The sequence below is a fragment of the Mixophyes fleayi genome, chromosome 4, assembly GCF_038048845.1.
Source record: "Mixophyes fleayi isolate aMixFle1 chromosome 4, aMixFle1.hap1, whole genome shotgun sequence".
Lineage (NCBI taxonomy): Eukaryota > Metazoa > Chordata > Amphibia > Anura > Limnodynastidae > Mixophyes > Mixophyes fleayi.
This window is the reverse complement of record NC_134405.1, coordinates 192,248,362-192,263,845: the sequence shown is the minus strand read 5'-3', so window position 1 is coordinate 192,263,845 and position 15,484 is coordinate 192,248,362. Positions and strand designations below refer to the sequence as shown.

The 15,484-nt window shown below is 39.4% G+C and overlaps 2 long non-coding RNA genes across 2 annotated transcripts in view; one reads left to right on the top strand and one right to left on the bottom strand.

The window, feature by feature from the left end:
• The window catches only part of LOC142150039 (uncharacterized), an 89,087-nt gene extending 83,744 nt beyond the window's left edge, over positions 1-5,343 (bottom strand). Inside the window, exon 1 of the long non-coding RNA XR_012690984.1 lies at positions 5,274-5,343. This is a non-coding gene — a long non-coding RNA (uncharacterized LOC142150039). The remainder of the gene's footprint in view (positions 1-5,273) is intronic.
• A 3,870-nt stretch (positions 5,344-9,213) lies between these two features.
• LOC142152407 (uncharacterized) lies at positions 9,214-13,696 on the top strand. The gene is made up of 2 exons (XR_012691334.1): positions 9,214-9,682; positions 10,400-13,696. It is a non-coding gene; the product is annotated as an uncharacterized LOC142152407 (long non-coding RNA).
• Positions 13,697-15,484: the final 1,788 nt, after the last annotated feature.

Sequence of the window (15,484 nt, the reverse complement as noted above, 5' to 3'; positions counted from 1 at the left end):
AGGGGAGACACAGGCTGAGGGGGGGGAGAGACACAGGCTGAGGGGGGGGAGAGACATAGGCTGAGGGGGGGGAGAGACACAGGCTGAGGGGGGGAGAGACACAGGCTGAAGGGGGGCAGAGACACAGGCTGAGGGGGGGAAACAGAGGGGAAGGGGAGACAAAGGCTGAGGGGGGAGAGACACAGGCTGAGGGAGGAGAGACACAGGCTGAGGGAGGGAGACACAGGCTGAGGGGGGGGACACAGGCTGAGGGGGGGAGACACAGGCTGTGGGGGGGATAGACAGAGGGGAAGGGGAGAGAGAGATATTCAAAGACAAAGAGAGAGACAGGGGAAGGAACACATGTTGACTTTTACTTACATAGCTGGAGTACAGGCAGGTGCAAAATGCAGGAGAAGCTGATGGGCTGTCCAGGGGAAGGAGGGTCCTCTGCTGAGCAGTCACGAGACTCATGTAGCAGGCAGCTTGCTGGGCTGGACTAGCTGGAGAACTGAGTACGGGCAGGCAGACCTGCCTGTCGTCGGAGGGTCCTGAGCTGCAGTGCACAAGAGCTCCTTAGTGTTGTTTTCCTGTGTGATGGCAATAGAGGCTGGAGTTCCTCTGCAACTTGGCGCTCCCCTGCGCTGCTCATACCGCGATCCGCATCGCTGACTCTGCATCAGCCCCAGATGTGTACCTGGGGCTGTGACTTGTTTAATAACAGGGGGCCATGGCACCCTGTAGACCTTGCGCCCTGGGCGGCTGCACCGCCTGCACCACCCTCGCTACGGCTGTCATTAAGGGACATAAGTAGTGATTTTGTGCGTACAATCCACAAAATTACTCTTTGCATGCCCAGAACTGGCTCATATGCCACAGACTGCAGCAATGTTCAGTTAATTTTCGAGCGCAAAGGATACTTACCATAGGCTATTATTTCAAGGGGGGAACGGGGCAGGGAATGGGCGTTTGCCTGTAGTCAATGTACAGAATGCAGGTGTCAATCTTGAGCATACACATCAGCTCTGGGCATCACAAAAATGGCTTTTCAGCCATATCTCTTGCTCCAGCTACAGGTCTAGTCTAGATTACTACCATCATCATCACCATTTATTTATATAGCGCCACTGATTCCGCAGCACTCATTCACATCAGTCCCTGCCACATTGGAGCTTACAGTCTAAGTTCCCTAACATATACGCACAGACAGACAGAGAGAGAGACTACGGTCAGTTTGATAGCAGCCAATTAACCTACCAGTATGTTTTTGTAGTGTGGGAGGAAACCGGAGCACCAGGAGGAAACCCACGCAAACACAGGGAGAACATACAAACTTCACACAGATAAAGCCATGATCGGGAATTGAACACTTGACCCCAGCGCTGTGAGACAGAAGTGCTAACTACTTAGCCACCGTGCTGCCCAGGTGCTGTACTAGCAGCCTAAACAATATATATTACGGGGGAGCAACTTTTATTTATATTTTAATATTATGTCATTAACGTTTATCATATTAACATAGTACATTGATTGAATATTTTTTTTTTCATTTTCTATTTGTTATTTGTGACTATATATTCCATATATGTACTGGATGTATCCTGCTGTCAGGGGCGGGCTGCGCCAGGGGGCAGGGGGGCATCAGTCCCCCGAGCCACTCAGTTTAACCACTGTTAGGACCAGCCGCACAGCTCCCCTCCCCCCCGGGATGCACTATTACCTAATTATTACCGGCGGCCGCATCACATGACACGCCTGTGCGCCCCCGGGCTGAAACTTGCCAGCCCGCGCCTGCCTGCTGTGTCCTGTCTATTAGAACAGAGCAGACCTATCCCTGTATTGATCCCCACATGCACATTCACATTCATCCTTGTGGAATTCGGGTGCATGTATACCGGTTTTAAGCGCGTTTTAAAAAAGCGAACATTGTGCTCAGCATGCTTTTCTTTATGAACCAGGCCCGCAGACTATTGTGTTGGTTACCCTCTCACTAAGATAATAATTAAGCTTAAATACAAACATTATTCAATAAAACAAATAGAGGAAATGATTTGGAATATTACCATATATTTCAATCATTGATTTCAGAAAATATACTTGAACATATTTAACTATGTGAAAGATTAAAAAGTAAATTGGAAAGAATTCAGATATTATATTATAGAGTTGAATCATAGGTACAGAATTGTGCACAGTTCATGATAGCTGTAGTTCTTTGAATAGGAAACTTATTTAACGACACCTCAGTAACTACAGCAGTCCACTGTGGTTGAATTACAACAAGTGTAAAAGATGTTAATATGACACTGATATATTATTATCCAAAGAAGTCAGAAAAATCATAATTAATTGTGCAGTGAACATTTGAAATCCATCAACTAGAAGTCACTGAACAGGTACATTGTGACGCACATAGAGTTGTGTTTATAGTGCAACGAATCAATATTACAGCAACTTCCTACAAGCCTGCTAATTTGAACTTAATATGTGTACAAGTGCAAGAATGAGAGAGAAATGTAAATAATCTAAGTATAAATATATATTATTGTTGGGAAACAATGTGCTTAGACCTAAATAATAGTTAAACTAGTAGATAAGTGATCCAGGAACTAGATGAACAAACTCTTTTTTTATCAAATTTATAAATATCTTGAAATTTAGTAACATGTAATTTATCTATGCTATTAGCAAAAACTTATATTAATCTAGGATAAAATAGGTAGTTTTGATATAGACGTTAAGTATTTTATTATTTTCATTTTCAGTAAACTGTAAAAAAAAAAAAAAAAATGATTGCTGTATTAGTACTTAGAAAGAAGTATACTTACACTGGGGCATTTAAACAGAACACCCTCCTGCTCTCCTGAGTGAGCTAATTAATAAATTGCTGTTATTCATTACGTTAAATTGTGTGTTGGTCTGCAGTCCATTTTTATTCTGCATGGGGAAACACTGCCTCTCTGCCGTGGGGGAGTTCTTCTTTGCAGATCCAGAGAACGAGAGGTCTCCCTATACATATATATAAGTCAGGATCAATAGCAAAAAATTATACCCAAAATACCAAGCGGGCATAAACTGAGAGTTAGATACACAGGAACAGAAATAGGTAGTATAAGTATAAAACAGTATTAGGACATAGAACTAGTAAAACTTGGTCAGGCCCTTTGCAAAAGTCTGAGCAAATTTTTTACATTGTTTTTTAAAGTAAAAGACTTCTATGATAGATGCATGTCTGTTACTGTTTGACATGTATGTGGTTTTGTCAACATTTAATTATTCTGTACTTAAGGTTGCACCTGGTGTCCTTGGTCTGCTGTGTGTAGTTATGTAAGTGAGGTGTGCATGGGTACATTATAAAGTATCCATTGTATATCTGGTAGCAATGGAATATTCTTGGTATGATGCAGTTATTCTGTGCACAGGACTTTATTTTATGGTCATGTGACTGTAAGGACAGTTGCTTGCATAGAAGTTAGATTGGTTACCAGTTTATAAATCATTATTCATAAGTTAGCAAAGGTAATTTTTGTGGTACATACGTAGCTGCTCTACTGTGCAAAATTAGCATTTTTGCTTGATGGCTTTCAATGAATATGCAAATTGCTGTCACAGACATACAGTACCAGAAAAAACAAAAATGTAAATTATAGAATTGAAAGAAAATGTAAAAAAAATAATTGCTTTGCTACCCTACAACAATACCTCTACCTGTATGGTATACAGAGCCTTGAATTTAAAAAGAAATGACAATACTAAGATGGTATGGGTACAGTATTTAATGTTATTATTTGAGTAAACATATTTTACTGCACTTTGTCTCTAGCTACAACCATGCTTACTGGACATCATTCATCACATTTAAAGGAATTGTAGGTCATCAAATATTATATCAAAGGTTTATAGGAAAACCTAAGAACTCAAAGACTGTTACTCAAAGACTGCATATTACCACGGTTTAATAAACCACCTGGGGAGTGGGGGTGTATACATTTTTAACAATATTTAATTTATGTAAGAAGCACCTCTCGTTAAAGTTAATGTCTACAGAGCACAGTTAATTCCCCACACCTTGCATGACCCAGCACATGATAGCATGGAAGAATGGAAGTTTTATGTTGGATCCGTCTGCCTAAAAGTGAAAAGCATGGATTGTAGCATTTCTAGAAATTCACTCTGTTGATCTGTAATTATATATGACAAATATGAATACATAATTTAATATTTAAAGGAGGATAATGCAACATATAAATTCCTGCCATTGCCATTCATGCACAGTGTCATTTCGCACCATTTTGCAGGTACTGATTGAGAGAATTGTTACTGTATAGGTAATTTAAATAAAATAAAATATAATTTAGTAGGCAGAAGAAGTAAGGGGAAATTGTTTGAAATAAAATATTACAGACAACAGGCAGAAAGAAAAACAGCGCTGTCCTTCTCAGAGAGTTCAAATACTGGTACAATCTAGTGGTGCTGCCTTTGGGAGATGGATGATATTCCTACCACCAATGTTTAAAATTGTGGAATATAACCCTTGGTGCTCCACCAGTTGGTAGCAAAATGCATACTTACCTACTCTCGAAAACTTGTTTCCGGGAGAGGGGTGTGACTGGAGGGCGGAGGGGGCGGGTGCAGCCAAACGCGTCATTTTGGCCCCGCCCCCTGCGATGAATATGCCGTTTTGCGGGAGGTGGGACCAAAATTGCGCGATTCGCCGAGAATCATGTCAAATGACGCGAATCTCTGTGAATCACGCCATTTTAACAAGGGAATTCTGGGATGCGGGAGAAATGCCAACTCTCGCGGGAGCCCGGGAGACTGACCCGAATTTCGGGAGTCTCCCGGACCTTTCGGGAGAGTTGGCAAGTATGGCTTAATGACTACCAGCGTGCATAATAGTATTAACTGTCATTTAATTATATGATAATATGCAGAATAAGTCATACACATTAAGTGGTAATATACATTCATACAGGTATATAGTTCTGGCCACAATCGATATACATAGTCATAAAAATTGTATGCAAATGTAAAGGTGCTTTAAGTCACAATATATTAGTGATTCTGTGTTCACAATAACTAGAATATATAAATCTCTATTTCCTTACAAGCACGCAGGAAAATCAATAGTCCTGCATATAAAGGGAAACACATTACATTTTTTTGCGATCGCTTTAGTTCCACTCGGATGCAAGAACAGTGTCTCAAATGTTAGTCTCAAATGTTAGTTCCTTTAGGCCTTGTTAATAGCAGTATAGGAAAGCACAATTGTCCATAGAATATGCAGAACTCACACTTTGTGGCAAGTCCCCTGTGTTTCCTCGGTTTTCCCCTACGGCCTTCTCCCTTACCTTCACTCCGATGTGCGGGAGGCGGTGTCCAATTAAGTTGTGCCGTCTTCAGAATGGCGATACTTGCACATGCGCAGTAGGTTCAATCGGTTCAGTGTTGTTCAAGCTGCTACTCCCTTATATATAGATAATAGTTTATATACACACTACATGTACATCTAAACTATCATCTATATATGAGGGATCGATGTTGTAAGGCAAGCTGACCTGAAGATGAAGCTAAAGGATTTCGTGAAATATTACAATTGCCTATATATATATATATATATATATATATATATATATATATATATATATATATATATATATATATATATTATAGTAAGGAGTAGATGTGTTAGGATATAGTTATATGCATAAATGTTTAAAATAGGGGACTTGTTAAAAAATGATGTTTGTATGTCTGATTCACTGTAAATGTAATGTTATTAGAAATGGTTGTAACAGATTATTCCATAAAACATGGGTGAATGCATTTGCATTTAGTTAGACACAAAAACACCTGTGTAAATAAGAACAGGTTTGTCCATTTTATTCAGATATCACCTAAAGGTGTCAAGCAAGAGGCTATCAAAGTCAACTAGTGCTGAAAAGACATTTCATGTGTTATGACATCCTCCTTCCTTATCATCTTGGGTGGGATTGTTTTAAGGACAGTCTGAGCATGCATTATATTGATGATATTTACACATCAAAGATACCCTTTCTGACCCTTCATCACCTTAGGGTAAATCTGTTTTAAGGGCACTTGGAAAACTGTAACTCAGGGAAGACTGTATTATGGGAACGGCAAGGTTGTAGTAAACGCACAATGGGAAATTTCCAGGGAAGTATGGGGGAGGGCTGGTAAAAAAATGGGACATTTTGAAGTTAATGCAGTAAGGAGATGGAGTAAGGTAAGTTGGTGAGGAGACAGAATGAAGGATCCTATGACATTGTTAAATATGATTTTTTGTTAAGGCCTCATAAGGCCTTTGTTCAGCCATTTTATTGTAACTTGTATAGAAATATTATTTGCTAGAAGAGATTATTCATTTTTCTGTTAACTTGCAGTTTTGCAATATGTGAGCCTATGGCCTTGAAGTTGAACTAATAGAGAACACCTGAAGAATGTAACCAGTTATGAAAACAATAATGAGCTTCATATCCAGCTGGTAGTATGGGAGCTGTATCCATGGTGTTGCACATAGCATATCTCCAACTCCCCTTGAGATAAGAAATAATAGGCTCATCTGTCCTTAGAAGGGGGAGAAAAGTAAACACCTCAAGAATACGTGAGAAAGTTAATCAGTAGCGCTTCTCATAAACTAGTGGTATAAACTATTGTATGCATATGACGTAGGATTCATTTATTCAGTAGCCTATAAAAACCTGTATCTTTGTATCAATAAACTAGAGAATATTCCTTGCATACAGAACTTGGTCTGTGTCAATTCTCTCCAGCTGATTGAAGCGCTTCCAGATATACTTGACACCACAGGCTGACTTGGGTCAGAATTTTAGATTTAACAACTTGGAGGTCGCCACAGAGATTCGCTGTCCAGCAGGCTACAAGACAGACAACGGAGGTTTCCCAGCACATTGAACCCCAACATCCGCGGTCAGTAGATTTCTACTCGTTGGTCTTCCTAGTCTGGGTCACCTCATGTCTGTCTGAGGCACCTGACACGCGAATTTGTGAGTCTCAAGTATCATCTGATTAATATAATACAGTATTAACCCAATTTGTTTACTGTAATTGTATTGTTGATTAGATTTTTGAAAGATGATTGAATTTTGAGTGCATGTGTTTGTACCTATGTATGATGTATAAAGCATAAAAGTCACATAAGACATTGATCAAAGAAGCATGTAATGGAATAGAGGGATTTAGAGAGTTATTGTTTTGAACATTGAGTGAACATTTTAGACACCATCCCCAGAGGTATATCAAAGAAGGGAGATTCTGTAATCTGCCCAAATTGTGTAAGAGAGATTTCCAAAAGACCTTCGTCCCAGATACTGTCAAAGAAGCTATTTAGCACGGACATCCAGTACAAGGAGTCCACAGAACGGGACGTCCAGTGCAAGGACAACCCACAGAAACTAGATAAGAGTCCCGATTTGGACTCAACAGAATACTGTCAATACGAGTAATATAGATAGTAAACAAATGACAGCAGCTCCCTCATAGATATGATGCACAAAGACTAAAGGAAATGGGGGAGTAGAAGGTCTGCAGGGAATTTTTCAAGAAAGCGGGGATAGCCAAAGATATGTGTGGATGGAGAAACAAAGGTGTTGCAAGTGGTAATGTGACAAGAACAAAGGGGTATTGAGATCAAACCCCAAGAGATTGTTTGAGGTGGCACAGGAAAGTTAAGAGATCTGAAAAGTCGAAATATATGTGGATATGCTAAATGCATCGTAAGCTGAATAATGAATCAAGTAGGTTGTATATTATAAATGTATGTTTGATCCTGTGCAGCTGAATAAGTGAAATGTGCCCCTCCCTTATTCTGTGTAAATGATTTCAGTGTGTTGAGATAAGAAGCACACTGTTTTTTGTTTTTTGACAATGTATGTAAAATTAAAAAAATGTGTCCGGAGTGCTGATTGATGATAACATGTTTAAGCTAACTTGTATTTAGTGTAATGCTGGGACTTGTAGTTCCACAGCAGTAGGCTGGAAGATGTCAGTTAAGTTTTCTTTCTCTGTATGTGAGTTTTGTCTCCGTCTTACTGCGTGTGAGAGAGATCCGTGATAATTCACATTGTTTGTTCTCTGTCTTAGTGCTCTATAAGGGAGATGTTTGATTTACTTTAAATCACAATGTTTGTCTGTCTTGTCCGTTTTTTACAAGAGACATGTTTCAAGGTTGAAAAAGTTGTACATTCATTGCTTAATGATAAGCTTTTAAAAAGATACAAAAGAAGTTTTAAAATGTTTGGTCCGATTGCACGGACAAGATTGTAAATAATGTACATTATCACTATAAGTACTAGTGTCAGAACAAAGCTGGCTGGGATCCAACAAGCCGTTTCTGTATTTGAACAAAATAATTTTGTTTCTGAAGTTCAGAAATATAGCTTTCTCTTTAATGAAGTTGAGAATTGTGGGAGTGAGCTTACATGCTGTTTTTATCTGTGTTAAAATGGCGCTGATGAATGTTCTCAGAAATCAGGAGGGTTTGTTATGCCTTTAAAGAAATGTTACGAGATAAAATGTCGTCTGTGAGCGAGACTTAAGTGAATATATTTTTACTTTGAACACGAAAATCACAGAATCTAGAAATATGTGTGAATATTTGGTCACGGGAGAGAGATTTTGTTGAGAAAATGTTGAATGATTTACAGACACAATGTATTGTGTCTAACGAGAGTACTCTGATTTATGACAGTGCTGCTTTTAAAATGGTTGAATACTTGGAACCAAGATTCCAGATTGAATGTTTCTAAACCCGGAAATTTAATTAGTGTCATTTAAAAGGGCTGTACTAAGAGATGATAAGAAAGGAGTGGCTTTGAACACTCGCCCAGGTCTCGTCACTTTGACATTCTCTATTTGTGAAATTAGGGACTGCCCCTTTGAGGAAATCAAGGCATGGAACGCATAGCGTCACAGTTAAGCTTTTAGCAGCTGTTCACTGGTTACCTGATAACAGTATACACGCATGTTACAGTTACAGTAATTCCTAGTAAATAAATGTTAATCTCTATGCAAAAGTTTTTTTATTCACAGGTCTCCAGCTGCAAAGACCCATTAGGCAATCCAGATTGCATTGATTTAACTTCCAATGCACCATCTTTGCACCACAACAAACATAAGTATAAACTAATGAAGGATTTAAATAACGTAAACTCTTCTGAGTAATGATTACCTTGTTTTAGAAGAGATATTAGAGTTTATGTGCTATTCACATAGCAAATGCATGAACTAGGTGGTTTTTCTGTATGTGCAGAAAGCAAAAGGTTTTTATTTGTATCCTCATTACAGTTTTGAGTAAATCAGTGTTTGTAAAGACATTTACTGCCCTTATTTACTGTGCTATAATTGTCATATACTGTAAATAATTCTTTTTATTGTGGGTATGGTAATGCATTGATGGGAATTCTATATTTTTACAGAAATGAAAAAGATTTAAGACTTTAAGAGCAATTGTATGTGCTCCTGCATTAGCACTTCTGGATCATAGCAAGCCATTTATACTCTCCTCTGAGCAGAACCAAATGTTTAACCAATTTTAAGCTGAAATAACTTCAGCGCCAGCACTGGCTTTGCCAGATTATGACAAGCCTTTCACATTATTTTGTTATGAAGTCAGTGCACATGTACAAGGAGTACTGACACAAATACATGGTCGCAAGCTAAGGTCACTTGCATACTACTCTGCTTTAGTGCTTGAAAAGAGTATAGATATTGTGCTAGGACACCCAGTTACCTTAACGGTATCGTACGTTGTGACAGAAACCAAGCACAAGCAAAACATTTGTTACCGGCCAGATTTACTAAGTATGAAGATATACAGCACAAAGGACATTCCCTCCTATTGTGAAATGAGTGACATATAACACTTGCCGAGCGCACTGTGTATTTTCTTCCTCCCTTTCCTTTTTTATTAGAAGAAAAAAAAAAAAAAAAAAAAGGAAGCACAAGAGGCCCCAGAGCCTCTCATGTTCACAGATATATGTTAAGACCTTCAGACAAGGGGAATCTGAGTAAACTGTATTTTAAGTTTTTTAAAGGTCCAAGGGAGACCAGAGAGGGGAGTTCATTGATATTAGCAGGAGGAATATAGATTGCACGTTATTTTCCTTTGCTGTGCGCTGTAGATGTGTACTAGACTAGAAAGGAAAGCCAAGTTTGGAAGAACCAGACTCAGGCCCATAGTAATGTATAGATCATTATACATAATTAGAAAATTCTAATATGAAAGTTTAACCCAACCAAATAAAGAAAAGAGCAACCCATGACTACAGGGGTTTACACCCAATGCAGGAATGTGTTTGTGAGTATTGTGGCCCAACACATTATTATATACACTAATAGAACTGATGATGTGGCTTATTAACAGGTTATTTAAGCTAAGTGTTTCTCTTCCAGAAGAATTAAAGTTACCACATCTGTCTTAACCGTTGTACTGTACACTCCATCTAATGAGTGTAAACTTTGTGGAACTCAGAAACCAAGAACCTTGTCCTTGGATTCCACATGCTCCTTACTGAAGCCTATCCTAATGAAGTAGCACTGCTTACTCCCAGTAATGTTACACTTAAGCAGTGCACAATGTTGAATCCTGCTGCCTTATTGCAGCAAGTTTCAAAAGATGGGAGAAGTACCTGTATATATTGGGGTTACCCTAGGGATTTGGGGGAATTCCATTCCAGCTTGAACAGAAAGAAAGGAAAAAAAAAAATGCAAACAAAATTTTTCTGAACATGATTGCATAGAACTAATGAAACAAGAATCTCTGGTTTTATCTCACATTAAAGATAAACCATTACCAGATGCAGACATCACTCTTTTTGTAGATGGTTCACACTATCACATAGATCCTGTCCCGTATACAGGGTGTGCTGTAACCACACACACAGAAATAGTGATTCAACAGACTCTACCGAGTCACATGTCAGCACAAGAAGCTGAACTAAAGGCCCTGACACTTGCATGCATATATGCAAAAGGACAAAGAGTAAATATTTACACTGATTCAAGTTATGCATTTGTAATTGCGCATGATTATGGCCCTGTATGGAAAAGTAGGGACCTTATGGGTTCAGCAAGCAAACCAGTCAATATGATGAACATACCAGGGCATTGTTCACTGTATTCCAGCTGTCCTCCAAACAGTGATGAAGATGAAGACACACACAGAGATACTACCCCCGAAGCTAAGTGAAATAGACCAGGCCGCACGAGAAGCCGCCATAGCCCCAGTACCCCAAGGGGAGTCTATTTACATGGTGACCCCCTGACCCCTGTTTGACCAGAGCACACTCCAACTTATGGAAAGACAAGCAACAGAAAATAAGAAAAAGACTTGGGCAATACATGGAGCACTAGAAGTGCAAGGAGTGGTGTAAAGGTCAGCGTTTGTGTCTGCCAAAAGTAGTTTATCCCATTATGGCCAATATAGCACACGAGAAAGTGCATCTGGGAAAAGATGCTATGGTTGTACTCACTAGCAGCTTATGGATAGTACCAGGGTTCGCCCAAGCAGCACAGTCGTTAGTGGCAGAATGCCTAGTCTGTGCACAAAGTAACCCGAGTAAGTCTGTCCTATGGAAAAGCACACCCCAGACATAATATCCCTATAAGAGGATACAGATAGACTTTATAACTTCCCAAATGCTCGGGCTTTGAGAATGTGCTTGTCTGTGTCAACTTCTTTAGTCACTGGCTGGAGACATGGCTGTATAGAAAAGCAAATGCTAAAGCATTAGCCAAGAAAATTGTGAATGAGGTAATCTGATGATATGGTGTACCAGAGGTCATTGTAAGTGACAGAGGGATACACTTTACGGGGCAAGGATTCCAGAAACTATCACACCCCCTACAGATCCCAAAGTTCAGGATGTATGGAGCGCCTTAATGGTACACTGAAATTGAAAATGCAGAAAATAATGGCTGAAACAGGTCTGCCATGGATCTCATGTTTACCTGCACTCAGTAAAAAATACTGCTAGGAAAGACACAGGTTTAACACCATATGAGATATTGTTTGGCACAGCAAACAGAACAGGCTGTTATTTTCCATAGCAACTACACCATGTATATAGTGATTTGTTGAATTATGTTGCCTTATTATAGAAACAACTAACTGAAATACATGGTCAAATATTCTCCTCCATTGCAAACCCTAATTTTGATACAGGTACCCATAAACTGCACCCTGGGGGGCTGGGTGGTCGTGAGAAAGCACATCAGGAGAAGTCTTGAACCCAGATACAAGGGTCCTTATCAAGTCCTGTTGACGACTCCCATGGCAGTGAAAGTACAGGAAAGAGACACCTGGATTCACGCATAACACTGCAAAGTCTTCAAATCAGGGGAGTCTTGTTCTGATAAATAGAAATGACTGTCTCATTGTATTGATATGTCTTGCCAGAATAATTGTGACTGAAGTAGGGATTAAGGCCTCCCTAACCCAGTATGAAACAGACAGTTAAGTGACATATTGCCTATGCCACTGTGAGAAACATATGGGAAGGAGTGCTCAACAATTTGCACTCATAGTAGAGTAAACTCTGAAAATGTCTTTGTGCAGATGCATAACCTCATTGGTAAAGTTGTCAGTAATGATTCATGTTGGATATTGGAAATATTGGCATTAGTAGCAAATGGTTTAGCAATCCTGTTGATCGTATAGGTGATAATGAAACTAAATATATGGCTGATTAAGAAGTTACTGACACTTGATTGTTGTCTCTCCAAAAAGGGAACCACTGAAAATCCCGAACCTCTGATGATCACAGAAATTACTTCTGAAACCTGACCAGACTATGAGTGTCATGAATTATTTGGACTAGCAAAGCCAAAGAACTGCAGAGTTTGCAACAAGAAACTACTAAAGATTGAACAAAGAACATGCAAGGCCTGCAGAACTACTATAGACTCATTAACTATCTTTTAAGAAACCATCTTTTAAGAAACCATCTTCTAAGAAACCATCTTTTCTAGACATGGACATTTGCCAAAATGCATCTCCTCATAAATCAAGTTAGGACAGGGAGGATCACAGGCTTATTAGTGGGGGATGAGTTGACAGATTCCTAAGGGGACCAACTCTATGCATGTGGCCTCCTACATGTGTATAAGTACCTGCTTATTAAGAATGTGGTTCTATAGATAGGATTAGGTAGGTAGGAGGAGAAAGGGTCGAAAATTGAATAAAAGATGGGAAATGTTAAATATGATTTTTTGTTAAGGCCTCATAAGGCCTTTGTTCAGCCATTTTATTGTAACTTGTATAGAAATATTATTTGCTAGAAGAGATTATTCATTTTTCTGTTAACTTGCAGTTTTGCAATATGTGAGCCTATGGCCTTGAAGTTGAACTAATAGAGAACACCTGAAGAATGTAACCAGGTATGAAAACAATAATGAGCTTCATATCCAGCTGGTAGTATGGGAGCTGTATCCATGGTGTTGCACATAGCATATCTCCAACTCCCCTTGAGATAAGAAATAATAGGCTCATCTGTCCTTAGAAGGGGGAGAAAAGTAAACACCTCAAGAATACGTGAGAAAGTTAATCAGTAGCGCTTCTCATAAACTAGTGGTATAAACTATTGTATGCATATGACGTAGGATTCATTTATTCAGTAGCCTATAAAAACCTGTATCTTTGTATCAATAAACTAGAGAATATTCCTTGCATACAGAACTTGGTCTGTGTCAATTCTCTCCAGCTGATTGAAGCGCTTCCAGATATACTTGACACCACAGGCTGACTTGGGTCAGAATTTTAGATTTAACAACATCTAAAGGAAAGGTAGATTTCAACTTACATATTCTTGCAAGGATATAATATGTGTATTGTGTTATGAGCCACGGCGGTGCCCAGCCGCCGCGACTCTCCTACCTGCGTCCCGGCCGTCGCTATGATGACCTGATCATCACTTCCGTAGCAAAGGTCGGACACTTTTCAGTCCAGCGCCGCGTCCCGGCATTACGCGGCAGTCGGGCGCATGCACAACAGTGTGGCAAGCCTGCGGGCTAATTAATACAATTATGGGACAGCCTGTGTGCAATTAGAGAGCTGAGCTCTCATTGGTCTATTTCAGTATTTAAGGCAGGAAGGGCTTATATCCTCCAGACCCCTGTGTTGCTGCCTGCTGCTGTACTTTTGGTGTTAACCTTTGGACCTCTGTTTGCCGTGTATGACCCCTGCCTGTACTCTGGATTTGTCTTTTTGCCTGTGCCCGTGACCTTTTAGCTTGTACCTTCGTTTCTGCTGTTTGCTCGTGACCCTGACCCGTGGCGTATTTTCTGACGATTCTATCTAGCAAGTGACCCCTGACCTCGGCTTGTTCTCTGGATTCGCTGTCTGCCATAACCCTCTGCTCCTGGGTTCTCCACAGCTGGTACACATCACACAACCCTCTGTAGTCTGCGGCCAAGTCTGTCCCCACCACTAGGGGCTCCAGTGAACACCAGACTGTCAGAGCAGACTCCGGGTGTTGTTATACTGGCTGGAGGGTTTCCTGACATATTGATGGTTCAGTGTTTGTAAAAGAGTCTTGTGTTTGTGTTATGTAAAGTGAAGGAAGCATAAATAATTAGAAGACTTAATATCATCGTGTTTTCTTATCTTGTAATTTGTATGACCTTAAATAAATGTAATTAGTGAAATAGAGCTGAGTTTCATGTCTAATTTACTTTGAAATCATTAAAGCTATATACATATATATACATATATATATATATATATATATATATATATATATATATATAATATATATATATATTAAAGTTGCATAAATATATATATGTCAGGCTGCAAGGTTAGACAAATTATGTATAGTCAATTGGCCCGGATAACATATCTTTGTATATAGTATGTTTATTATCTCATAGATATATTTCTTGGACTATATACGGCAGTCCCCCTTAAAATGCATGAGCCAGTCACGCACACATACTGGACTGGTTAATAATTTTACTCTTTAGTTATGAGCCAGCCAATTGTAAGTCTGATATAATATATTTAAAGACATATATATGAGAGATATATAACATATATCTATCTATATATTTATTTGGCAGCACAGTGACTTAGTGGTTAGCACTTCTGCCTCACTGCACTGGGATCATGAGTTTGATTCTCGACCATGGCATCTATGTGTTGAGTTTATTATGTTCTGCCCGTGTGTGCATGGGTTTCCTCCAGGTGCTCCGGTTAGCTCCCACACTCCAAAAACATACCAGTAGGTTAATTGGCTGCTATTAAAATTGCCCGTAGTCTCTCTCAGTCTGTGTGTGTGTGTATGTTAGGGGCTTTAGATTGTAAGCTCCAAAGCTGATGTGAATGAGTTCTTTGTACAGCTCTGCGGAATTAGTTGCGCTATATAAATAGATGATGATTATATATATATATATTAGAATAAAAATTTTGCAATGCAAGTCAAGCATGAGATAATGCAGCGCAGGAATGAGACAATGCAACACAGCT